This window comes from Lagopus leucura, unplaced genomic scaffold, assembly GCF_019238085.1.
Source record: "Lagopus leucura isolate 7727_CA_CO unplaced genomic scaffold, USGS_WTPT01 Super-Scaffold_73, whole genome shotgun sequence".
NCBI lineage: Eukaryota > Metazoa > Chordata > Aves > Galliformes > Phasianidae > Lagopus > Lagopus leucura.
Genome location: NW_024962252.1, coordinates 101919961 through 101945036, shown reverse-complemented (window position 1 = coordinate 101945036; position 25076 = coordinate 101919961).

Genomic DNA, 25076 nt, shown 5'->3' with positions numbered 1-25076 from the left:
TGGAGATTGTTAAGCGGCGAGTTTTGTTTACTCCCTCTTTTATACGAGCATATTTCACAGGACTGGGAGCAGGGGAGCGTTCGTCCGCTGGCATCCCCTCTGCATCCATTTTAGGGCTGTGCCTCTCACCAGTGGTCCCAGCAGGGAAGGGGCCAGGGATGCAGAATACAGCTGGAATACAGCTCGCCCCCGTCGGGGGTTTGTCTTCCCCTTATGAAAACAGAGAGGCCTCTGAATGTCAGCCCAGCCTGCCTGTCAGTTCTCAGCTGCACCATGGGATAAAGCCGCTGATCCCTTTTATCCCCTTCTGGGAGCAGTATTAATAGTATATTCATTTTTGTTCCATTTATAATTCATTACTGCACAGTTATTTGGATTTACTCGCGTTAAAAGGCGTAACGAGACAAAAACTTAGCTGGTTGTGAGCCAGGAGGAGGGGACCCTGCGTCCCCTGCGTTCCCCATGGGCAGAGCAGGAGGGGCCTCACTCTGTCACCACAGCATGGAGCTTCGAGAGGTGCTGGGGTGCTGCCTGCAAGGACAATGACTTTACTTTGTGGGGGCAGCACCCCAAGCCTGCTGAATTCAATGGGCATCTTCCCCTGCTGGGTGTGTGAGATCCCTCCTCACAATGGGGATGTTTGTTCTCAGCAGGGAGAGGCTTGTATTTTAAGTAAAAAAAATTGCTTCGACCTCTCCCCTGTGCCTTTATCTCTTCCCAGTGGCATCGGCACTGGTTCTACTCTGGTCACTGCAGCTGCAGAGCCATTGGAGCTGCTCTGCCAGTGGCACATGTGCCACAGGAAGCCCAGATGTTCACAGTGGAAAAAGAAACACCAAGAAAACCTCAGACCAAAGCAGGATGTGATTCTCAGACACCTTTTACACTCTTGTGCTTCCAGGGCAGGCCCTGCCTTTGAGTAGCCAACACATTGCCCCATCACTGGCTGCTCCATGCTTTGCTGGCATCACATGGAGAAGCTGGGTAGTGCTGGGCTCTGCATTCTGAGATGTTTTTTTGTTATATTAAAAAAAATCAATTTTTTTTTTTTTTTTTTTTTTTTTTAAATGTTCTTCTCCTCCCCCAAAAGCTTTCCCCTAGCAGATTCCATTTCTGCTCTGAGTCTTTCTGGGAACAAACACTCCTTGCTCTTACAGAGGGTGCTCATGCCCTGCACTGACCCCCGATGCGTTTTGGCTGCCCTAAGTTGGCTGCTGATGGAGGTCTGGCACAGTCCATCTGCTCCGTCACAGCCCAAAAGTGCTTTTGGGAGGTTTCTAAATGTGTACAGGACACTGTGTTGTTGGTAGGCCGTGCAAGGCTGTGCAATAGGAGCAGTGCTGGAGTGAGATGATGACTGTGCAGTGTGACTCCTCCCTGATCACAGCAGTGAACCAGGGGTTGGCTTAAGGTAGCTGAGGTGGGAGCTCAATTCTGTCCCAACACTTCTTGGCCTGTCCTATTAAGATCAGTCCCATCTCACTGTGGGGGAAGTCACTGCCTTTCCCATTCATTACACGGGAGAACCACGTGGCGTGTGTAGATAAAGTTTCTCTTATTCTCTTGCTTTTTAAATCCTCCTAAATCATAGCTTGACAAACGAGAAGAAGAAAGCCCCTCTTAGTGCCACTCTCACTGTGCTCTTCTGCACAGGCACAAGTGGGAACAGAGCTGCCACTTTTCCCTCAGCCAAACTCAGGAGCAACGCCTGCACCCTGCTTTCCACTTGGCCTTGTGCCTGCCGTTAATGCACACGGAGCGGGGCACGGTGGGCGCACGGATGCTGCATGGGCCCTCCCATCCAAGGTTGGGGGTCAGACACGTCTGCAAGTGGGGAACGCAGATCCAGGGGCGAAAGGGGGGCAGGGAGGCCGCGGCAGCCCCGCTCCAGGAGCAGGGCTTGCAGCCCCATTCACGTGCATTGTCTGGCATTGTTGCGGCAGACACGCTCCATTCAAGACCCCTCTCTCGCCTCCTTTCAGCGAGTGCCCGCTGGTCCTGCTCTGTTTGTCGGCAAGAATGCGCTGTCGGGAGGAGGAATGTTTCCCAGACGGGGGTGAGGAGGTCAGTCTGGACCGCTGGACACGTGCTTACGGCTGTGCATGTGAAAGCAGCACTGGCCTTTGAGCTGCGGCGGTCGCCTGCTCGGCGTTGCGCAGCAGCCAGCGGGTCACGGGCTGTGCAACCCGCTATGGAAAACACCCAGACAAACACTTTGCTAAAATTATCTTTGGAAGGTTATGCCAGCTACATGTATGTGTTGTGTATTTATTTATACACGTGTGCACACGCGCGTCTGTAAAATAACGTTTGCGGTGATGCCTCATGCGAAATGCCAGCTGAATAAATCTGTCACTGAAACTTCAATTCTGGACTGCTGCACTCCAAGATGTGCTATCAGAAATGAAAACACATCTTTAGAAAGTTCACCAAAATCTGAGGTAGATGAGCTATTGAAATGCAGTAGAAAATGTACCCCTTACGGATTAGTCAAGCAATGAATGCAGCCCTGCACGTAAACATTGTCCAACTGTATTGGCAGGGTAAATGTGCCTGATTTACTGCTGCAGGAATCAGCGGCATTTCCTCAGACTGTGAATACAAATATAAATTATCTGGAGGAAAAGTGCATTTCTAATCTGGAAGTGTGGTCAAGCAATTCAAATACCAGTAGCAAATCGGTCAATTACCAAATTATTAAACATTTTAAATATATTTATTAGTCTCCGGTAGCAACAACATAACAATCTGCCAGAAAATAAATCCTTGGTAATTCTTGAGGTACTTCTAGAAGCAGTTTTAATCTATAGATGTCCTGAAAAGCTACAGCCTGAGACATGGAGATCAAAGAGGAGCAGAGTGCCTGGATTTAGGATCTTGGAGATGCCTTTTCTTGTTTGTTGTTACCTCTCTTTGTGTTTTCCAACTACGTGCTGTCATATGTGCATTATGGATGTACAGAGTAGTAGACATATTTACCTCTGCAGCCATTTAAATGTAGCAGCAAGTCATGAACTCCTGAAGGAGAGAAAGATAATAAAAAAGAAGAAAGGAGGCAGATCTCACTGTTTGCTGAGGAAGAGTGGTGTCTGTTTTGTGCAAAATATTTCCTTCTTTTCCACTCTGTCTTCTCAAAGAGCACTCTCTGTGGTACCCTTTGATAGAAACAGGTGAGGTATAAAGACATTGAGAAAGGAAGAACTTAAATTTGACATAGATAGAAAATTTGTATCATTTGAGACAAAACTATTGAGATCTTTGCCGAATCATTTTTGAAATGTAATACCCTCCCCAAATGATACCAAATCCAGTATACTTACATGCTTGTGCCATGATGCTGAGTACAGAGGGAACTTCTATTCTCCTTTCCAAAAATGACTGACTCAGATGTGGAAAGTGCTTTTGGAGGGTTTACATCCATTCTCTGAAATTCTACACATGCATACGGACACAGAGCAGTCACCTGCAGTGACTTTTACGACCAAAGTAAAACTGGCATCAGAAAAAGCTATCTACTGAAGTGTCCAAGACTGGGGATGCACCAGCAAACACTTGTGCGGAGTGGAATTGGTCCCACCCAGCACACACAGACGCTGCCAGTTATGTATGAGCATGTCACCATTGTACTTTTTTGTTTGCATAAAACAATTACCCCATGGACAGTAGCTTCAGAGTTGTCTAGACAACATGATTTTGATGGTATCGCTGACCTCAGACACACTGGGCCAGCTCTAAATTAGCAATGAGCAGGACTGGAGGGATGTATTATGGTAGTTATAAACCATAAGAAGGTATTTAAATAGATAGATAAGACACATGCAAATCTTTTCATTGCCATGACAACCATCTTGATATAGGTTTTCCATATGGAGCAAGAAGGGCAGAGCAAAAGACACTGGAAAAGTAGCAAGAATGTGTAATGATAATGAACCCTGACAGTGTATTAGTCTAGATTTTGGTCACTTATTAACTCTTAATAGAATACAAACTTCTATAGTATTACAGTGTTCAGTGGGTCAGGGAGCAATTACTTATAAAACTTTGCTATAAGGATCTCTGGTATATGGTTACACCTAATGTACCAATTCTTTGCAAATTGATCTGACTGATTAAAAAACACTTCACTATTAGATGTAAATTGCTTAGCTGCTTAAAAGTGCTTTTCAGGGATGGATTGCACAAAGCATGAAAATATGTCTTTTATAGACAGCTTATATTTCCCTCCTGGTTTTATTGGCTGGGTGAGGAATCTTGTAAATCAGAATTTTGCAGTCAATTGTCAAGGGATAGCTAGGAGCACTGATTTCAAAAGGGAAACGTGCTCCAGCCCTCTGACATACGTGCAAGCCCTCAGCACGTTATTTGTCTGAGCAGAGCAGGGCTGGTATTTATCCTTTTTTACCCATCCATCTTTCGGCACGGTTCTTCATTCCTTCTAAATGCAAACCCAGTGGTCTGAAGGCCAACTCATGGCTCTGATAGTGTCTTCTATCTGGAGATGCTGGGCTGTGGGCAGCCGAGGTGGGAAGGGCTTAGGCTTGCTGCCTCTCTTCAAGCAGTTTACTCTGAAGACCAGCTGTGTTGATTCAAGCTGGGTTCTCTGGAAGTGAGTTGTGGTTAACCTTGCAGGTTTTTCTGTTCCTTGATGGCAGTGCTGAATGGACCAGGAACACATATTCCTGCCCCTTGCCATACCTACAACAGATGGCTTTGCTTTGTATTGACCCATTTCCTCCCGGCCTGGCAGGCAGTGAGATGCCACCTCCCCAGCCCAGCTCCAAGTTGTCTGCAGCCTTTGTGCCCTTTCTCTCTGCCCCTCTCCTTTCTATCACACTCCACCTAAAAGCCTTGTTCTCTCAAAATGCTGTCCTTTTAAGGTGATAATTTTGGCTAGCAGCTTCAGGCTTTGATTGCATGGTTCCCACAAAGCCCATGCCAGGTTTCCTCCTCCAATATCCTTTTTTGGCAGTGGCACCTCCAGCACTTGGAGATGTCAAGGTAGGTAAGGTGCTACAACAGCCACTTACTATTGTTTTGCCATTGCTTTGTGTTCTCTCTCTCTGCCCAACTTGTGAGGCAGGAAGGAAGCAATTTGGGCCAACACCATCCCATCCTCCTGCCACGTGCAGCACTGAGCATGGCCATTTCAGCTGAAACCCTGCGGGTGATATCATGGTGCAGAGAATAATTAAAAGTTGCTGCTTGTTTCCTAGATGAGATACACTCCTCTAGTGTGTAAATCAGTCACAGCCCTGGAGGGATAATCCAGATGGGATAATTGTGAAGGGGAATGGCCCCAGGTGTGATAGCAGTTTGCATTACCAGTGCCTTTCCATCCATCTGTCTTCTGACCAGAACTAGAGAGGTCCATAATTTCACTTGTAAGGATGCTTTGATCAACTGATTATTTCAGTGATAGACTTCCTGAAATACACACACACGTAAAGTATCTTATTTGTGTGCAGAAGCAGCCAGGAGCCAGAGACCAAAAGTTTCCTTCTTGAAAGATCAATCTTTTTAAGACCTACTAGTTCCCTTACAATTGTGGAGAACTTGGCCATCGGCTCAACTGGGGGAAATATTTTACAGTGAGTGATTATCCACTGACTACAGTGGAAGCAGAAGCTGGACAGAGAAGAATCTGAAGCAGAGCAGACATGAGAAGATATGGTTTATTGGTATGTTATCATTAGTTACTGCTTAGGCTGAAGATCTGATGAGCACTGCTCATGGTCGGCACTTGGTTGTGCTGTCCACGTGTGACTGTGGCCCCGTGCCGTGCCTGCAGCACAGGTCCCTTGGTTGGTGTCGTTTGGGGAAGTCAAAGGTGCTGGAGAAGACTGGGGCCAAAAAGTATCCCAAATACTGATGTGAAAGCAGTGCAAGTGCAAACGCATTTTTCCTGCATTCGAGTGCTGTCTAAAAGTCATATGTAACGTATGTGCCACTAACAACAACTACACTGCTTAAAAGTGGGCTCCATAATTTAGGAAAGGCACTTCGGTGCTGCAGAAAAGGAAGAGTCTATGACAGAGTCCACCCATGTATTTTCCTTTAAGATCACCTATAAACTTTATTGCAGACTAACCACAGAACTGAAAATTGTTGGTATTAACACTCTGGGGCATCCTGTGCACTGAAGTCTCAATTTCTTATCCTGAATACGTGTTCTGGCTGACAAGTTTTGGGGTGTTATTTTCCCTTCTAGATATTCAGATGTTCTTTTGACATCTGGGATTTAACTAACAGCTTTTGCATGTATTTAATGCAAAGCAAACTTTCCCCGAGCCTCCTGATGGTGAGGAGCAATCTTATTTATGAACACTGGCACCTGTCCTGTTAATTTGTACAAAGATTTTGATTTATCCTCGAAGAACACATTACGCAGAGGATTTGGAGGAGTTAAAGGGAACCTGCGGGGTGACTTTAATCTTTATGTCTTTATATACTTGAGGGCATTTTACTGCACCTTTGCACTGCTTTCACTACACAGCCATTTTCTGCTGCAGAAATGTAGCCATTTGGATCAATAGTTACAGGACAATATATTGTGCTTCTGATGAGAGCCTCACAGGACACTTAAGAAGCACCACAGTAATTTTGCAAAATGCTTGGCCACACTCTGAAACGCAGTTCTAAAAGTAAAGATGGCAAAACGTACGCCATGCAAAATTTACCAAAGCTCCAATGAAATTGTGCTGACTGTACTTACTTTTATTAAAGCTAAATTAGGAAGAATGGGACATAAAGGGATGTTTTGTGCTGGAAACGTGGCTGTTTTGAAGGGGTGCTTTGAGCTCTGGGGGGCCAGGCTGTTTGCTCTGAGCTACCTTCAGCAGTGGCTTTCAGTTCCTATGGAATGGCATTGGCTCATTTGGAGGGATTTTTGAAAGGAGAGATGTTCAACTGATGCAAGGAGTGCTTCCAGGCTTGACTTAAAAAAAAAGAAGAAAAAGGATGTTAGGAGGCATATGTTCAGTACTGTGAACAAAAAATAAAAGGGCATCTAAAAATATGCATCCCTTAAAGTGTTAAAATATGTATCCCGCACGTTGTGGGTTTTACAGTAAATTCTTTATCTATAAACAAACCGGGTTATCACAGCTGTTTATTGTACTGCTAGCCCTGATCCTAACCTTTATGTCTTTATTGCTTACATACCATTCCTGTGTTTATACATCTGTACCAGCCTGTGCCCTTGAACTTGGCCCCGTGAGCCCTGACCCAGCACACGCTGCTGCGGGCCACATCAGCTGCGGGGAGGTGGGAGCGGGGCCCAGGCCCAGGTCTTGCTCACTAGAACTGCTGGCTTTGGCTGGGAGAGAGGGAGATGAGCTGGAGGAAGGAAGGAGGAGGAAGGGGATCCCCCTCCCCTGGCCACTGGCAGCCCCGTGTGTGCTGGGCAGAGCTAGCAGCATGGCCAGCCCTCCTCACCCTGTGCAGGGAACCCAGCCGTCGTGGCTTTGTTAGCTCCAGATCTTTGCTGCAAACAAACCTCCTGCTGAAAGCGTCTCCAGCTCTGAACCAAAACCCTCATTTGCTACTAAAAATAATGTCAGTGAATGAAAAAATTCATCAATTCTCCCAGGGAAGAGAAAAGATGATCCCATTAACCTCCATTACAGCCATTGCCATTAAGAGATACCATTAACCTGCAGTTCCACACTGTCTTGTTGGAGGTACTGCAGTTGTTACTGTAATTTCGGAGATGCTCTGGCCATCCCTGTGTGTGGCAACTCCTGGCAAATGTTGATGCTTTTCAGGGAGTGCTGCAGCCAAGTAAACTGTTGGGTTGGGAGGCCCAATCCAAGCATTCTGGCTGTGCATGCAGAAGTCTAACTCAAACCACATTGTGGAAAATGCAGTGACGGCTGTGCACATCCCCAGGCTTTAGATTAGAGCTCCAGAACGGGATCAAGTCCCCCCATATGAAATTATGGGATCTTGCTGCCTTACAAAGTCCTGAGCAGCAGCAGAAGATCAATGCAAGCACTAGGAACTTCAGTGGCAGCATGTTGCCTGGTAGATGCTTCATTTCCCAAGGTAACACATATTCAGTGACTGTTCTTCACATGTTCATTGATACTCATCCACTGGAGGGAGTGTGCTAATAAATACCCATATTTGGTGTGTAAGTTTAACTGAGTACTGTTGCTGGAAGATTGGAATGTTATTGGTAAATACAGATTATACATATTTACACACACTGGGAAGTAACTTACTCTCTTAATGCATTCTATTTACTTTACACATTTAGGTTTCTGTTGTGATCATTCTGCTGAGTTCAGTAATTAATTTTTCATACTTCCAGAAGCATGATTTTTCCTCAGCTCCTTATTTCATAATTTCTCTGTATTTACTGGTTGGAAATTTTGTTTTCATTCGCTCTTCTGTTTTTGTGGTTTTGTTTTGGTTTGGGTGTCAGTTTGTTTTTCCTCCACAGAAGCCAGTGTGGTTTTGAAGTAAGGGAGCTGGAGTGGTTCTAAGTGCATCATAACCTGACTTATTTCATGTTCTTTGTGTGACCATAAGCAAATGATTCAGTCCTCATGCCTCAGTTTCCCAGATGTAAGGTAGTTGTAATACATGAATTACTCTCACCAGCAGCATGAAGACATATTCAGTATTTGCCCACTGCCCTCAGGGATGAGAAGGATGGTTTCAGAGAAAGCTTTCATTGGCAAAGAAAGGTATCTACAAATACCACTTAGCCTTAATCCTGACCTTAATTCTTCAGCCCAGTGAAGAAATCTTCCTTTCCATCCATTCCAGCTCAGAAGACCGTTGAAAAGATCTTGGTAACATCATCAAAGCAAAAGAACTTAGGGAGCTTCAGGTGTGAAAGCAGAGCAGGCGACACAGAGCCCGAGGCTGTAGGGTCTTGTCCTCATTGTCACGCTTTAAAAAAGGCAGTAAATACCTTTCTAAGTGTGCTTCCTACATTGCAGCCTCAGTTGAATGAGGGTTAGCCGAGTCCTAAGAATGTAGTTGATAGATTATCACAGCCCTGATGGAGCCATTAAAGAGAACTAGTATGTAAAAATGAGTGATTCTCATCCCTTCCATGAGATATTTTTGTGTGTTTTCTTCCTACCCTTGCAGGTGGTCTGTTTTTTAAATTCACCTTTCAGAAATATTCTTAAATCTAAAATGAAAATCTTCATGTTAAAGTCTAAAATAAAACAGAGCTATTTTTTTTATACGTAGGAACCAAACCAAACCAAATTAAGATGTATATTTATGAAAGGAGGAGTCAGATTTATAGAACATCCCATGGTATCTTTTAATTTCAGATGAAATGATCCTGTCTTGATTTAAGAAGAAGAGGATGCTGAGATGTAGTATTGTGCAAGCTCCCTTCACTCAATTCATGGTTAGACTGCTTGCATATATGTCAAGTTTTTCTGCTGTTTATTAAGGTACTCAGTAAACACAGGAAGAAGCATGGGGTGGTTTCTCAGTGAATGGGGTAGTTGCCTGCGTGGCTGCCTAAGTCCATATTCTGTATGAACAAATGAAAAGCAAAAGTCTTTCATGCTAAATTTGTATGGCCCTCTCAGCAAATTGCCCCATTTATTCAAATATTTTCCAGTGGTGAGATGTTTTGGGATGTGACGGTTGTTAAAATGCATTAAATAAAACACTACAAGTCAAATTCAAGTATAAAATGACATTCTTTCTGTGTAGAGTTTGATGTTCTTAATTTAATCCCTGTTGGACTGCAGCCTGCGTTACAAAAACCTTCACACATAATTTGGTACAGTCGGGACAATTTGCCATCGTGTGTTGGTCTCCGCAGAGCATACCCTGAGCAGACCCTGGTGGAGGTTCACAGACCTTCTCTCCCTCAGGATTGTGGTCTCCAAGGTCAGTGTTCAGGTCATTCTGCAGCAGAGTGAGGAAGCTTTGACTGTTCCTCTTCTTGCGTGGATAAACAGAGGACTTCAATTTCCAGTGCTCCCGGTTCCTAACCTTCAGAAGCTCAGGAGTCGCCGAGGGGGTTGGGGAAGAGATGCCAAAAGAAAGTGCAGAGCAAGAATGTAAAGAATTTTGCTTATCTGTGACAAGTTTCTAAGTGTGTTTGATTATGGTAATAAGAATACCTCATTAACAAAGGATTTTAAAGGCATGTACACCATTGATAATCAGCCCTGGCCAAAGTACAGCATACGTTTGTAACTTTTGTTTTTTTTTCCAATGGGATATGTTTGAAATATTGCAGCACTGTAGTGCGAATGCGGAATTTCATTTGGTGCACGAGAATGGGGCCATGGCAGCTAAGAAAGGGGCTGTATCTCCCAGAGATAAAGTCCCTGTTGCCCAGCAAGAGATGAGTGTAGAACAGGCACAATTCCCCATCCTTATGGCTCTCCCTAATTGCAAATCTGCTCATTGTTTTAACTTATCTCTGCCAGTACTGTGCTGAATTATTCCTTTGGAGTCCCTGAATGGGACCAAGGGAAGAGAGAAGGAAAGGAAGGATGGGAATGAGAGCAAATGAGAAGCAGAAGAAAGCAAGATAGCCAGAAAAAAGGAAAGGAGGGGTCGAGGGTGCTAAGCATAATTGCCCTTTGGCTTCCTGTGAAATTGTAAAAGCTTTTGAACACTCTTGCTGAGCCATCAATGAGAACGCATCTTTGCTGTCTACGAGGTGTCTGGAGGGTAAAGGGAAGAAATGATTAAGTAGGAATGCAGTACCCCTTGTCGGAAGTTTTCCCTTGCCTAGACACGGGCCCAGCAAGTTGTCCCTGCCAGGAGGATCTGTGCTGGCCCCACATCAACTCTGTGCCAGCCCCCCCATCAGCTCTGCTGGCTGGCCCCCAGGTCAGCTCTGTGCTGGCCTCCACTTCACTGCCTGGGATGGGAGACCACCACCTCTGCCGTCAGCCCCTTCTTTGGCCAGCTGTGCACTGCAACATACAGCTGTTGTACCAGTTCAATGCATGGGAACTTACTCCAGCTTCACCTGAGATCCGGAGCTTGCCTCTTTATTTTCTTATGAGTTCATCGTCCAGAGTAGAACAGCACTCCTTCCGTACTTGGGACTTCTCACTGAAATACTTAACTGTCAAACACATCAGACTAAAGAAAAGCTGTTTTTGCCTCTGTATGAGTTCACAGAGCAAAGCCCATCTTGCCCTGCAGCTGTTCTGTACCAAAGGAAATATGGCCACCTCTTGAAGAACCCTGCCTGATGAGTGCAGTGATGGCACCAGTCCCTGTGGTACAGACCCAGAGACAGCTGAGGAGCAGCAGGGCATCTTCTGATGTGAAACTGTGAGCTGCTACAGCATCATCATGGCCTGCAGCTAAGGCTGGAGGAAACACAGACTCTAGCAGACACTGAGAGAGGCTTACCAGATCACTGCATCTGAGGCAATACTGCTCTAAGAGAGACTTCAGCAATGGCAGAGGAGAATAAAGTGAAAACTACCTATGCACAGGGCTCTTCAGGAGTCCTTTAGGTGCTATGCATTGTGGGTTCTGCCTGCTATATGTGGGTGCTGGCTATTTAACCCTCAGTGCAGTAGATATGATTCAGTATTTCTTCTTCTAGGGCCTTTGGTTGGAAAACACATTTCAATATCCACACGGTTCTAATAAACTAAGGCTGTAACGAGGCCTTTTCTATTTGTATTGCTCTTCTGTTGTCTCCTATGTGCATTTACCATTGATTTTTGCCAAACTCCTTTCTACTGTAACTATACAGTTATAAACTGGTGTTATTGAGGGGAACTGAGGTGGAGAGAGAGGATAGCCATAAAAATTACTGCTTGCAAACAAACACTGCAGCTCTATTTGGGCATTTATCAGTAACACCTGGAGATGATTGCCTGCTACCTTCTTAGTCAGTGAATCAGCCAGCCACTGGTTGTTGCTTTTTTTTTTTTTTTTTTTTTACTGTAGGAAAATCATATCCTGAATAATTTATATCTTTATTTTTCATCTTTCTGCCATTGAATTGTTTTTTCTTTTCTTTTTTTTCCAGCAAGGCCTGCCGTGAAAGACAGAGAGCCTGCACGAGCAGATCTGGCATCATCTGCAAGGGTAGTGCCTGTGTGGAAACCAAGTGGAACTCTCCGAAGCTTTCCTGAGTAAGTTGAGATGCCCCTTCAGTCCAAGGCGGGGTGAGGGCACTCATTGATGTGAGCAAGAGCTGAAGGAGGCACGACACAGGGCTGGAGCTTTGTGAGCTCCAGAAACTCTAAGGCAAACGGCTGTGGTTGGCTTGAGACTGTGCAACAGCCAGCTACAACTGAATGCTTTATTGCCGTCTGGAAGTGTTTATTTTCTGAACATAAATTCAAGGGACAGATTCAAGGCATGTCTAGAAATAAAGCATATCATCATGTGAGCTAAGCTGACAAGGACAATTTACTGTACCCTGCATTCGTTCTGGGCCAATCGGAAGAGAAGAGGCTATTAACATCCTGAAATTCCCGCTGTTCGGCTCAGCCTGTCCCTTCTCTGAACTCCGGAATGGCATGTATTAACCCCTTGAGGGCCTCCTGTGCACGGCATGCATCAGGGAAGGGACACTTGTTTAGGCCTGGTAGACATACGCAGCATGTCCAGCTCTTATTGACAGCAGCAGAGAGCTGCTTTAAGAGCTGTGACACAGCCTGCACTGTCTGGAGGCCCAGCACAGGGTTAAGGTCTTTCCTAGAGGCAGTGTCAGTGCTGCAGATGAGCGTTGACTTACTCTGCTTAAATACAAGAGTTCACTGGTCAGCTTGACCTTGAATTCTCTTGCAGAGGGAGGAGCAGGCTGACACGCTGTTCGTGTTTCCAGTGGCTGCAAAGTTCAGGGAATACAACTCAACAGCAGCTCACATGCCGTGAGTTATCTCTGGGAAGAGAAAGTTAATTTCCTACTTTTTAAGCTATTCCAGCAAGAAAAGTAACAAAATCAGAAGAGAGTCTGAAAATAAAACACAAAGGGCACCACAGCAGATATTTCAGAGAAAAGGTGCCATTCATAGTCAGGAACGTGTTATAATAAAATCCACAAGCAAAAGTCTACAGAGGACTGTTTGCATAGCAGCATTACAATATCTACATGTGTAAATAGAAGGAACAACCTTTAAATCCACGTTGCAGCAGTGACTGTTGGATCTTTTACCTGCAGCCCCACTGCCTGAAGTGTTCCTTCTGACTTCATGGATGTCCTTGGGTAGGACATCACGACCAGCCCTATTTGAACGTTGAAGCCGCGGGAGAAATGATATTCAGAGTTTGAATATGAGTTTTCTGTATCTCGCACTGGTAAAAGACAGTGTAGTTAAGTTAACTGGTCTCCAGCTCCTCCTTTCCATCCTGTCCTAATTCTGCACAGCAACTCTTTCCTGCCTCTTTCTCTCAGGGGAAAGAGCACCTCTGCACCTCCAGGCCCTGCATGAGAAATTGTACGCTGGAGACCTATGGAGTACAAAGGGAAATCTGAGAAGAGAACTCTGCATCAACTTTTCTAGGCTTTCTTTCATGTCAAGGCTGGCTCAGACGTGGCCTGGTGAGGTTGAAGGTGCAGCAGCACACCAGGGTGTCCTGCAGACCCATAGGGAGAGGCAGAAGCAGAAGTAACCACCAGACATGGGAGCCTGGGTTGCACTCAGCCTCTCAGACAGCCTCACTGTTTGTTTATTACTGTGCCTAAGGAGTAAATCCACACATATTAAAAACAACACCCAACCTACCCTACGCTCTGTCCCATTTTTCATGTGGGCCTTTATCATTCCTCTGTCTTATGGCACAATCGTGCAGCAGAATTTTTCTACTGTATTGGTATAATATTCACAGCTGTAACCAAAACATTTTTTCTCCTATCAAGATCTACTCCTAGATCACCTGGGGTATTCATCTCTCACGTAGGAGCCTCTCTCATTCACTGCCTGGCTATTACACAGAGCTCAAGGATTGCAGCCTTCAGTACGATCCCAGAATAATGTAAGATCCACAAAGAATCATTTATCTGAAATGACATGTCTGATGCTCTTGTGTAAGTTTTCCTAAGAGATTTCTGAATGTCCTACTGGCTGATGGTAAAGACACCAAGGACTCAGAGTCATGGGTTTCTCTTTATTACAAGACCTAAAACACTCAGCAGAAAGACAAAGCTGAGTGAATTAATGTTTTCTGACAACTAAGATACTGTATTGTCCCACCAAAGTCCTTTCAAAGACCCCTTTAAGAACAGAGTGGTTTGGGGGCTGAAAAGATCCCGGTTCTGAAACTGCTCTTTATCTTCTATTGCTATCAAAGTGTTTTGTGCTTTAAATATGCACTTGCTATTTCTTAGTTTTAGACTATCCTAATACCAAATTAGCCTTCTGAGCAGAGGTCAAGAGTGCAGGAGTGCAGGTCTTACTGGTTCAATTAAAGGCAGGAACACAAAATCACACAGGCTAATGCTGAAGTCTTTGTCAACAGCTTCCTGAATATCCAGAGACTGATCAGATGTGAGCTGTCTATACAGTCAGATAATGCTGTTATTAGAGACACATTAGTGTGAGGTTTTTTTTTTTTTTTAATGTACATGGCTAATAGATACATTAATCTCATAGCTTTCACAGCAAAAATCTTGTACTGGTGCTTCTGATTAATTATTAGTATTTGTCTTACTCTTTTTTTTTTTTTTTTTTTTTTTTTTCCAGTGTATTTCCTACTTAGCCTTGAATCTCTGTGGGCATTTTTCGTTTGTTTGGGGTTCTTTTTGTTTTCTTTTCCCTCCAAATGCTTACATATAAGCAAAGCTTATATTGCAAAGCTCAGATAACAATGTGAGTATTTGCTGCATTGTTACTTGCCAATGTCCTTAATAATGATGAGATGATAACTACAATGTACCAACAAATATTTTGGATTTCAGGAGGTGCAGATATCTGGAGAATGCAATTTGTGTTAACAGTTGGTGCACTGTTGGTATATTGACAAAAACGTGGCTAATGCATTTGTGTAAAGATCCCCTTTTAAAAGTGATTTTCCTTTCTTTCTTTCTTTTTTGGTTTGTGTCCTTGTGCCTGAACATTTGACCCCGAGAGAGCAGGATGGAAAGATTGTTTAAACAGCAGAGAATTGTTTATTTCAATTTTCTCCCTTTTTTTCTTTTCTTTTTTTCCCCTCCCAGTTCTCTTTGCAGGTAAATCACTCACAGCATGGGAGAATCTCTGAAAGTTCAGAGGTTTGGGGCAGGAAAATCCTCCCCTCTCCCCGAAGTTTGGATTCAGAAGTAAATTTATCTGAATGCTGCAATTTCCCCGCTTTTCCTTCTCTACTTCCTTTCCTACATTCCTCTTTCTCCCTCCCCATTCTCAGCCACCCAGATCTTATCCTTTCCTTGACCTGCAGCTCCCCCCCCCAGCCTTGCTCTGCTCTGAAATGTCCGGAGGCTATGGTGGAAGGTGATATTTTCTCCTGCATAAGTTTCATGTTTTATTCCCATGCTGTTCCATAGGAAGAAATACTCTGTGCACTCAGAGGCTGTGTCTGTCAGCAGGAGCAGCTCCTGTGGCCTGAAAGATGACAAGGTAGCAACGGTGCCCAGTAGAGATGGCCATGCTTGTTGGCAGCTTGTTGGGTGCAAGCCCTGCTGGAGATGGACTATCCCAATTTGTTTTAGGTAAAAGAACTCTGGAATGGGTAGAGAAGTACAGCCAAATTTCCAGCCTGCTCCCATTTCCTCTGACATGCTCTGCACATTTATGTCACTTACCACTGGTCTTGAACAGCGTCTCCTGATAGGGGACACACAAAGTTCAACAAGATGCCCCCCACGCCTCTCATTTTTAATTTTTTTTTAATATTATAGTCTCGTACTGTGGCTATTCCAGTTTTTCACTGAAGTGGCAGGCAGCCAAAGACTGGAGTTATTATTTGCAAACTAAAAATAGAGTCAAGATTTATAGGAAGAAAACAGATATGTCTTGTTATAAAGCCATGAATAAGGATTGGCATGAGCATAACGGCTTTTTCTTTGTTGATATTGCTTATTGTAAGTTACACTCTATCTTTCTAGGAGATAGACTAGATAGTTACAGTACAGAAACATTTCCTTTAGTTGAAAGTGCCAGAGAGCTGCAGTTTATTTGTTGTGAAGAGCTGATTATTCAAAGGAAGTGATAAGAGATGAGCCAGCCCCTGGGAGTTTTGTACGTTGGTGGGGTAGACAGTTTGTTATAAAACAAGTATTAGTGATCTTCTTCTCAGGTCACTGCTGATAGAAATTGCATTCAGCATCTCTTTGCCCAGCGTAAAGGTGCCTCATGAGTTGCACCTCTGGCTACTATCGCTTGTTATTATAAACCATAAACATCACCTTCATGATGTCTTCTAATGTTGGGGCAGGAAAAAAAAGGTGGGGGGTGTGGGGACAGGGAAGCGCTGAGAAAGTGAGGAGGAGAGAGATTTTCACAAAGAGTTAAAAAGGCCTGATGAAATCCTTACAATGTACACCATATGGCCTGACATTTACCAGATTAGTTAAACATTTCTACTGGGGATAAATATTCCTGCACATCGATGTAAAGAAATTGCATGAGACAAGGGCACATACAGCATATTTATGCCATGGAGTAATCTTTTTTTTCCTCCCTTTGATAGCAGCATTCAGGTTATTGAACTTGTAAGGGCCAAGTGAACTAAACCAGAATTAACCCCCACTCCTGTGAATGAGCTGCTTGTCCATGCAGCTGCAGGCACAGCCCTCAGTCAGCCTCAACACAGTGGCGCATAAAACTCACCCCCAAGAGTTCAGAATGAGTGATCTTGTTATAAAAAAAAAAAAAAAAAAGCAAACAAACAAACAACTCTATGGAGAGGCTAAAACGTTAAAGTTTGTCAAAATCTATTTCCGGACCAGGGCTGCCTGTGGAGAGATGGCTGTGATGGCTGCCAAACTGATTCGAGGCGGGTTGATGCAGCGGGGGTGACTGGTGGTGCCCCTGTCTGGTGTAGACTACTCTGCTCCTTGGTGAACAGCCCTAAAGCCATAGATTTCATTTGATCTTTGCAAAGGCTAACATCTGTCTGCTGTCATTTTAGTAAGATTGATGACAGGCTGGGATAGGGGAGGGGGAGGGGAAGTGCAGTGGGAGAAAGGCAGGTCCCCACAGCCCTGGCGGCTGCGGCCAAGCCTGTCCAGAGTCATTGGCCCGGGCCCTCTGCTCCTGCACCGCTGCAGCAGGAATGGCACTGGGTGTTTACAGCACATAGCAGGAACTCCAGACATAAGGCAGCATTTTGCACTTTATATATCTTAATAGATTATTCCTGTTGCAAGAAACACAGAGCAAAACGTTATGACAACCATAAGGATGTAGTTTACTGTGGCTTAATGTGCCTGGGCAGTGTAGAGTAAAGCTATCAAAAAATACATTTAATTTTTTAAAAAGTTTTCGAGTTAAACTAACTGATGTGGACATGCAGCTATTTTTATATGAAACCCCACCTTTTGGCAGACTCCTTCCAGGCTCTAATAGAAAATACTCTTTTTATTAGCAGTAGGATTGCAATGCCAAATGAAAAATCATATGCTATTCCACTTGGAAGCCTTCTTGCAAGCTGATGTGTGAGCTGATGTAATAGGGGAATCTTCTACGAAGGACCCATGCCCCAGACAGGGCAGCCAGTTGCTGGCTGCGGTATGCTATCCTCTGCAGAAGAAAAATAGCTTTCATACTTGTGCGAGATGGAGTCCTTTGTCTTTTTCCATGAATGAATGAGTGAATGAATCAACGCTGAAATTTGATCTTACTGCAAATCCCAGACATTTGGGTTTCACCAGGCGTGTGTTCATATGCAAGAGGGATATCAGTTGTTTTGGGAAAGAAGTGCAATGTGCTATGGAGGAAAAGCATAGCGATAGAGCTAACTGCCCTCGAGGACTGGATGTCATAAATGTATCTGTGAATCTTAATCCCAGCATCAGATTTGAAACCATTGAGGCAAGGGCAGGAGGGGGCTTTCAACTTAGAGCACAGAAGGAAGATGGGCGAATGAGCTGGTAACTTTTACAGCTTGGAATTCAAAATATTCCTGACCTAAAATTCCAGCTGAGGCACGTATGGGCTTGGGAAAAATCTGAGCTCCAGGCCTGATTCGGGCCCATCCTGTACACATTTACAGTACTGAGACTGGTACCGTGCAGATTTTAACTACTCAGTGTCTTATTGTAACGGCCATCAAAATTACATGGCATTAGAATGGGATTTCAGTGGTGGGCGAGGAAAATGTAGGTTAGAGAATGAAAACTGTGTTCTTCTGATTCATATGGGCTGTGGATCAGGAGCTAACAGAGACTCTCCCACAGACCAGAGGACTGCCTTGGAACACATGGTCTGTGTGCTTGGATGAGCACGGGTGGCTGGGTTGATAAAGAGTGAACCAGAGAGATAAATACACATACAGAGGAAAATAAGAACAGATAATATATTGGTGTAAGTTGCAGCATATTTCCTCCTAGTGATGAAAGACTAAGAGTGAGTTATAGATCTTTCCTCATGATAAGAACAGATATTTCTTTCCAAATCATTTATCCAGAAGATACTCAGATATTATTTAGGCCTGAGTCTATTTTCAGCAGTAGATAATGGTGGAGATTGCTTCAGTGCAGTGACACTGAAGAGACCACAGTGATGGGAAGGTCCCTCCAGACAGCAGCACTACCAGGCTCGCTGTCTGGGGTTGGAAAAGCCTGAAGCTTTCCCCAAACAAGAGCACTGTCCCCTTGTAGGAAGGTAGAAGTGGAAGGTAGGAGGAAGGGACTCACACCCCAGGCCTGCTGCAGATGGGTACCTGCTCAGCTGGTGGCATAGACTCTGTGAGCCATGCGTACACACGTGGCTCTGGCAGCTCCATTGCAGCCATTTAGCAGGGGAAAGGTTCTAAAACACACTGATAGAGGCTTCACCTGCAACTCCTGTGGGTGAGGAATTAATTTTTATTGTAAAAATTCAGAGAAAAAATGGCATATTTACTCTAGTGTTCCACATAAACATGATATGGCTATTTATACATTTACAGGGTTTAAATCTTCATTCGTTCAGGTCCTTAATGTATGAGAAGCAATTGCCATTAGTGTTACAAGATCTCTGTACTGCTGTGGGATATAATTAACTTTTAAAAAAAGGATGCCTGCATGTAGAAAACAATTTTCTTTACCTGACAGCTTTGATGTAAGAAGAGCCTTCTCCCTTTGACTGCTCCAGAGATGCTGCAGTGTTGTGTGGGTGCGTTCAGCCCTTTCATCCCTATAGTCAACACTATATAACATTTACGTGTCTCAGAAATGTGACATATGTACACTGCACGTATTAGAAGGAAGGCAGGCTGGTCTTCTAAAGCCTGTTTGGGAAAAGCAGGATGTTTCTGTCAGCCAGGAAAGATTTTACAGCTAGAGTGGAGAAATGCTTTTCGTATCACTAGAAAACTCACTATTATTATAATAATTATTTACTTATTTATTCAAATCCACAGAGGCCTGTTTCTATCCTTGAGCCTGGGCAAGGCACCTGTGCAATGCTGTAAGTGGAAACTGTGGGAATGTCAGGTTTGCTTTCACCTCCACTGATCTCAGATGGAGCCCTGCAGTTGTGCCTCTCCCCTGTAAAGCCCTGCTTCTGAATCTGAAGAGCAATCTTCACAGTGATCCTGATGTTGCACTTGTTCTGTTTTAGGAGAATTCCACTGATGCACAGTTTTGGAGATCCGTCACCTGCTGGACAAACATCTCTTATGATCAGAGCAGACTTGAACTGAGTGGGGGAAAGTCAGCTGTCCCCATCCTGCTTAAATGAGCTTCAGTTCAGTACATAAGCACACTGATAAAGAAATCTCACCTTCCCACGCTGTTCTTAAAGGCACTCACACACAGCTGACCTGACCTCTTTAATCCTGAAGGAACAGCTGATCCATCAGGCCTCCTGTATCCAACATGGGGTGAAGAGGAATGCTGGACTTGTTTCCATTCCGGTGTTTCTCAGGTACCTTGAGCTGCCCCGTTCTTGTATTCACCTCTCATTTCGCTGGGAAGAAGAAAAAGAAGAAAAACTAGATGTGAGGGCTTAAATCACTGAAGATGAGAAACAGCAAAAGGAAATAAAGAGGTCACACATCTAAGTTAGCTTATGATTAAAAAGAAATTAGTGGGGCTATTTTTAATTCGTTTAAATATATTACATCCTATTAAAAAGGTTTTTATATTTTACTAAGTCTGAGATGAAGTGTGTCACCAGAGGAAGATTTTTCAGCATTAGTCTCTTTTCTCTTAAACAATTAGAAGTTGAAGAAACTCCGCTGAAGTCACAGATGTGAAACCAGCAGAAAAGACAGAAAAGTGGTGACTTCTGAAGATATGTGGATATCTTTTGGTGTCCCCAGCTTGTAAGTATCAGGAGAATGAAAACAAGCCGTGTACAGCAGATGTGCTGTGATAGGACTGTAGCAACATACATCCTCCCAGATACTCAGCTATCCAAAGGTATGCAGCTTTGAGGAGCAAAGCTCTGCCCCAGTCTGGGGAGCTGCTGGAGGCCAAGGCACACCTCAGATCTGAGCTGTGATGGCAGAGGTTATGGCTTTTCCTTTTAATTTGCCAGGCTAAGGATGTTTTTCAGACTCCAGCTGACAGAAATTAGAAGGAATATTTATAAATGTATGAAGTTTTGTAACAACAAAAATCTATGATGGAGCGTTTTTTCCTCTTTTTTAAAATTATTATCAGCACATGAGCTAAATTGCAGTCCAACTATACTAAGACTTTAGTGAAATTGCTTGTTTTTTGGCTTTTTTTCCCGATATTTTCACTTCTTGAAATTCTGTTGTTAAATGAAGAGCCTTCAAAATGAACATAGACATTGGGTTAGTCTCCATAAACCTGGGGTAGCTATGAGGGAAGTTCACCACAACATATATATATTTTAAATAAAAATAAGATACATTTGTTTAGAAATCCATTAAAACAAACAAACAAACAACAACACACACACAGAAAACACCAAAACAATACAAACACCCTCAATTGCTTGTTTAATCCCCAGCTGGAATGTCAGACTGGAACCACTGGACATCTCACCAAGTCTTAGCAACCTTCTGAGTTAAGTTGTGAGAAATCGTTCTTGACATCACATGAGCTGGGCCATAAGGCAGGACTAATATGATATTTGCTGTTGAAGGTTTCCTAGGAAACACGCTACTTAGAGCACCTGGCCCTCCCTGCTGCCCTCCCCACATCCTCCAGTCCCACTGGTTCCCACAGGTGTTGCAGAGGGCAGTGATGTCCCCTCTGTTCTCCCCCTGCAGTGCAGTGCTTCTCAGCAGCCCCGTGCAACCAGTTGAGTGGAGAGTGGTTGCAAAGTTTTTGAAGCTATTTTTATCCACCTAATTGCACTTTTCACCCTCTGATTTATCCCTTTCCATTCTTTTTTTTCCTTTTTTATTTTTACTTCCTCCCCTCCCCCTACAGCCCCCCACCCCACTCCCAGCCTTCTGCAGAGGGAGAGATGAGAGAAACTGAGTTGGAGAGAAGGAAATCTGAGCAATGCTAACTTTACCTGCCAAAGGAGAACTGGTGAGAAAAGGTTAGGAAAGTCAGCAGATAACTTAAAGCTTAACATGCCATGAGGCTCTTGCTCTTTTGACTGCCTTTTGCAATATATTAGCTATTATTCTGCATAACCTATAGAGACTTTTCAGCTGACTGGGGCTCCCCAGTACACATTTTCGTCTTATGGCAGTAAATGTTGTCCTTGCCATTGGACTGAAATAAATGACTACTGTCATTCAGGCCAAAGTTTCCAGCTTGGCCATTAGGAGCTGCAGGATAGTTCCCATTGAGGGTGAGATGAATGGAGTTGTTTCACACATGTTAACCAAATGCAAATCCTTAGATGGAAACTCACGGTCAGCTTTTTCCAATGCTATTTTCAGAACTTCCACAAAAGACCATGCTGTGATTATATGTATTCATGATATGTATATCATGTATTCAACTCAAACAATATTTGAATGATGCATTTAGAATTCCTAAAAAAGGACCATGCTTCTGTAAACTGCATCATATTTGTAAAAGGAGAAAAAAAATCTAGCTTGCTTTTCCTTTCTTTCTCTCATTCTTTCTAAGATATCATTTCATAAGGCTGTAAGAATTGGCGTTAATGCTACATTACACACAGACACACTTCTATATAATCATATGCATTTGCATGTATGCTGTACATAAACAACCTTATGGAATCCCTACTCCTCATTGTTAAGCTTGATTCTGTATTTTTCAAAGCAAAGAAGCCCTGGGTGTCCGACAGTTGCTATTCCACTCTCTTTGACTGGACTGTTCAGCAAACAGAGCCAAGAAAATAAATCATCATGATTTTTCTTCTTCTTTCTTTCTTTCTTTATTTTAAAAAACTTTTTTGCCTACCTGGCCATTTGTCCCTACCTACTTTCTTCCACAGATAGAACAACGTTCTTTTTTGAATTTGTCATCAAGTGTCCTTTATGGTGCCAATATTGATTTCCACAACCCCTTGAAAGCCAAGACTGTCACTTCTGTGATGGTCCCTGCAGCCACTGACTTGGAAGACAGGAGGGCTAAGATTGCTGTTGCCAGACATTGGTTTCCAACATGGTAGGCAAGAAGACAAGTAGCCCTAAGTCATTGGACTGTCTAATTCATTTATCTCTATGATGCCATTTGCTTTACCTCATCCCGTGTTTGTGTAGTGAAGCTGTTTGTTTGACCAACGTGCCCTATGGGCCTTGTCTTAGTAATGAAAGTGCAGAAGGTGGAAAAGGAATTCTATTCTGAATTCTTTAGCTTTATCTTCAGCTTCTGATGACAACTAAAAGATTGGGATGTTTTGGGGTATGCTTTCAAATTCTAAGTGAAAACCAGCAGGACTTCAAATGTGTAAATCTGTATAGAATTTTTGTTTTTATAGTCTGAAAAAAGAAAACTAATACTTTCCTCTTTCTGTTCAACCTCAGGAAAGCTTGTGCCAAATATTAAGTCCATACAACTAATGATATCAGTGAGTTACAGGAACAGCATCGGCTTAACTGAGAAGCTGCATACATGTCTTAGGTATGCACCAACTTTTCAGATTGGTGCTTTTTGTTGTAGAGCCAAGCTTTTCTTGTGTGAAGGAGACGGTGGGTTTACAAATCAACTTATACCTGTAAGATACCGCCATGAAACCATGTTGCTTGTAGAGAACAGATTTTTCCTAAATTATGATAGAACACTTGGTCACCCAGATAATTCGTACATTTTCAAAACACTTTAAGAATGTCAGTCTTCATTGTACCATGTATAATATATGTCAGGGGTTATTGTTATACCCCACTGCCAGATGAGGAAGGGAGGAAAGGAGATTGCAAAACCACAACTTGAATTATGGCTGGAGGCAGGACTGGAACTCAGGATTTCCTGGACAGATTAGCACCCTTCACTTCTCCCTCAGTTGGTATAATTAGCAGTGTCCTAGGCTTCTCTTATTCACACGCAAGATCACGTTTGAATACAATTTTCTTTGAAATTACCTGTCATGGGGTCACTTCTGTTGTGCACTTCTGGCAGTTAATGATCTGCTGTCTATGGTGAAATGCTCACCAGTACCCTGTAAATCATGAACAGATGTAAAGGTGTCCATTTGTGACTACTGATTTAATCTCTCTGGATTCCTGAAACTGGCTACCTGTAAAACTTGGGGAATCGTATCTTGAAAAAAGAAGTCCTTTGCGGCTGCTCTTGGCTGGTGGCCATTCAGAGGGATGTCTTACATCCTTGAGATGAACTTAGTGCAGTCCTCATTGACCTAGCAAGCCATTTTTTTTCCTAATGACAAGCTGGGATCACATCTGGTAATGACTGCTGCAAGATTGTCTTGTTAGGGAAAGGGCTAAGGTGGGATAGTCTTTAATGAAATGAAAGCACCTCATAAAATCTGATTCCTCAGTTTTACAGGCATGGCTCTAGAATTTTAGCCGATGCAGACTTAGTAAATCAGTCAGTCAAAAATTATATCAGTTGAAGTATAACGTTCATGGCAGTCCAAAAACCTGAACATGTAGGTGATTTGGAGGGCATTTTGTTAACTCTTTAATTGGTCGTTTGAGTGCTGGAGGCAGTAGCTAATTGCCTGTAGGTCAGCATAGTCCTAGAGCTTACGTAAATGTATATTGTCATATGTCACATTTTCATATGGCTCCTTTGCACGGGTTGGTAAAAATGATTGCTGCATAATTAAAATTAAGACAAGGTGGGAAAAGTGATTCAATTAGACCCCTGAAGCCATCGCACAAATTATATAAAGTACCAAAAACTAATGAATAGTTGTAACTACTTTTATCTTTATACTCTTCATTCTTGAATCCTGAGGGCATTGAAATGGCTGGAGTCTCTCTCCAAGTTCTCAGAGGTGAGTTTTTGGGTGGGCACAATAAGTATGAGTCAGCGTGGAGGAATCCAGGCCCTTTAAAATACAAGCACACAGAAACTTTGTTGCATAGTTGTTTTGAATTGAAAATAACCAGACCTTGCCCACAAGAGACCTTTTGGTTTCTCCACCAGCTCGGTATTATTTTGAAAACATCTGCAATATTTCACTCTGCGTGCAGCAGGTATTATATACCAGGGAGGGTGATGACAGTAAAAATAAATGAGATATGTTGTAACCAAAACATCTCGAGTTTTACATCATACATTTCACAACCCTTGCAAGCATCCTGTGCTTTGACTTGAAGTCTAAAGGCATGTGGTAGTTTTACAAATGTCTATTAGTATTAACAAATATATTCCATTATTAGCCAGTGTGCCACTGGCCCAAACTCCTGGTGCAAGAGGTGAGTTAGTATGGCTTATAAAATCTAAGAGTGCTGCAGGCACAAGCTTTGGAAATAAGAGCCCAGCTAAGCAGGAGGTCTCATTACATTTGGTGGGACAGCTTGCTAGAAGCCTGAATGTGAGTATAAAAGCTGCCTCCCAGCTAAAGTTTTTTATGGTTCCTGTCCTTTCCCAGAGCAATATGGCTTTAGGAGGTTTAAAGCAACAAGGTCTGCACCTTGGGATGCTGGCAGTGTGCTAA